The following is a 2,757-nucleotide window of genomic DNA, read 5'->3' as shown; positions in this document are numbered from 1 at the left end:
CCTTACGTACTAGCCACTTGCCGTTGATGAATATTTTAGGGATTCCGCGACATAGATTCCCATATTTGGTGCGGGAACAACACGATTTTGGCGTCAAGTCATACTAGAATGTTTTGTTGATATTTGCTAGCAATATATTTTTCCGACCATGTTAAGCGCAAATACTCTGATATGATTGTGGAACTCTGTGTATAAACCTTTGTGTTCTAATTTTTTATTGTCGTCCAGTTTGTCTTATATAACTGCGCTGACATTCGCTGGCAAGCTTTTGTACGATGTGTCCCCCAAATGCATTCTCTAAATTTGGGTTGGTTCTAAGTTTTCGCAGTGAATATGTTCGGTGTTTTGAGTTTATAAATGCGTTAGTGTTGTATATATTATAATTAATCATCACTTCTGAGTGGACATATGTACCTGTTTTTTTCATATACATTATTTGCAGCTATGTTGTATACCTCTGCAAGTTCTTCCCTTTCTGCCTCTTGGGTAGAACACTTTTTTGAAGTTTATGTATCTAAATAAATAAATAAATAAACAAATAACTAAAAAAATTAAATACAAAAATGCTTAATTTTGTGATGCTGTTGTTGCTTCTAAGTGTAACGTATTGCGGTGTTGGTTGCCATTGGTTTTAAAAAAACTTTTGCAACGTATACTCATTTCGTACTTTTGCGGCTCGGAATATTTCACATGCATCTTCTTTCATTTTGAATACATAATCAATAGCGTACACTAATGAGTTAAAAGCTGTTTCGCATACACGATGTCAGCATATCATTTCATCAACAGCTCCCCACTCTAAAACGCTCATAGTAAGCAGCTTCTCTTTCACAGCATAGCCATCGTAGCAAGTTTCTGCATCAATGAAATTGCGTCGCACATTTTCTTTCATCAACTCAAATCATTCGAGGCTAACATCATTTATAAGCACGTGACGCACATCTCTGCATTGCACTAGTATCATGCCACAGAAATTGGTACCAGCGCCTAACTTTAATACACATTTTCCCTTTACTATATCCGTATAAAATGCAAGATAATCAGCTAAGGCAATCGATGCTTGCCAACTACATAGACCCGTGGTGCTTTCTGCCACGAAACTTTTGGATTCACGTAAGGTGACACGTCCAGCGCTGCTTGTCGGTAATGTTTGTAAGCGTATTATGGCAGTTGGTTCAACTATTTCGTTAGATCTATTGGTAGCGTGTTTTTGTTGCTCCTTTTAAAATTATTCATGTCCGCGTTCTAGCTTCTTATAATCAAATGTAAGTGTTTCTAAGGCTCGTTTTTCCATGTCAATGACTGCAATTTGAGGCGTTCATTTTCAGTATATAACTCCGTATTTTTTTATTTCTCTCGATTTAAACTTTTAGTGGAATCGCCATGCCGTTTATTTAAATTTAAAAAAGTATATCGGTCATTCAAAAAAAGTTCTGCCAAAGTTAAAAATTTAATTTAAAAAAATATTTAGCAAAGTTCTAAATTTAACGAAAACACAACAAAAGATTAAGAATTTATTTGTCTTCTAATTAATTAATTAATTTAAGTAGCTTCTTCTTTTAGTAGCGATAAGGATACTTCCCGAAGGTTTTTTGGGTAGTATTATCGCCGTTGATGGTCCTTGGCCAAATATGATTCCGGTACGTTCCGGCAACCATCTCGGGAACGATTAATATGACTACGTTAACCACTGCTACAACCCACATTTAACCTTCGAGACCATACGCCTGCCTCCCTCACCCCCTAATTACATCGTAACAACACTTTTGGCAAAAGCTTGTCTTTAGCACTGGCTTAATTTATTTCTTCGATATTTGTCTCTTACCTGCCTCAATAAATTAAGCTTTAAGCGTGGTACGCAGATCACAAGAAAGTAAAAATTCCATATAAAAAACGCTCAAGAAATGCTCAAGAAAATTCCTTGTGGTCAATTTTCTTGAAGTAGTACGCAGTTTACAAGAAATTTAGTACGATACTTTACTACTATTTTTCCATTAAATTTACATACGGCAACACCGGTTTCCGCAAGAAATATGTCAAGTGCCATATATTTCTTGAAGAAAAAAAGGTAAACAACTGGAAAAATTAGGTAAGCAAATGGTTTTTTTAATTTTTCTGCAATAAATAATTTTGGAAATAAATATTGCTGCAGCACCAAAACGCAAAAAGCGCGTATTAAATTTCGCGGCGGAGGAGAAACGGGCTCTGATAAGGGAAGTGAAAGAGTGGCCCAGGATATGGGATACTTCTGATCCATTGCATTGCAACAAAAATGCAGTGGATCAGGCCTGGGTCTACTTAAGTAGCTCCCTTGGGAAAGCAGGTATGTTAATTAAACTTTTTGTATGTATATTTGTGGTAATTGTTTACTTTAGCTCACAACTGCTAAAACTCGTCCAAAAATATCGGGACAGGAGTAAAAACACGCGCTTTGCACCCAGGATCACGAATCCGAAGGCGGAAATTCAAAATTTTATTTCGTTTCGGAGATATTTGGGTAATAGTCTAGTTTAGGGGTCGACTGCTAATACGCGTCAAAAAATATCGAGAGAAGTGTCTCGAGAACAATAATCCGAAGGCGGAAAAGAAAAATTTTGTCTCTGTCCGGAGATATTTGCAGTTGAAGTTGGCAATTTTCATGTGGTTGTTGTTGTGTTAGTACCCCCAAAAAAAATTGTGCATCACCGTGGCGGTAGCCACGGTTATACCACACACTCGGACTTGGCATGGTGTAGCCCAGGGTTATTTTTTATAAGC

At 36.8% G+C, this 2,757-nt stretch overlaps 1 pseudogene; it reads right to left on the bottom strand.

Annotated features, from left to right (window-relative positions):
* Positions 1–631: 631 nt before the first annotated feature.
* LOC137238501 (uncharacterized) lies at positions 632–1,161 on the bottom strand (annotated as a pseudogene).
* Positions 1,162–2,757: the final 1,596 nt, after the last annotated feature.

This window comes from Eurosta solidaginis, chromosome 1, assembly GCF_040869045.1.
Source record: "Eurosta solidaginis isolate ZX-2024a chromosome 1, ASM4086904v1, whole genome shotgun sequence".
NCBI classification, from domain to species: domain Eukaryota; kingdom Metazoa; phylum Arthropoda; class Insecta; order Diptera; family Tephritidae; genus Eurosta; species Eurosta solidaginis.
The sequence above is the reverse complement of the archived record's forward strand: the minus strand, read 5'-3'. Positions and strand labels throughout refer to the sequence as shown.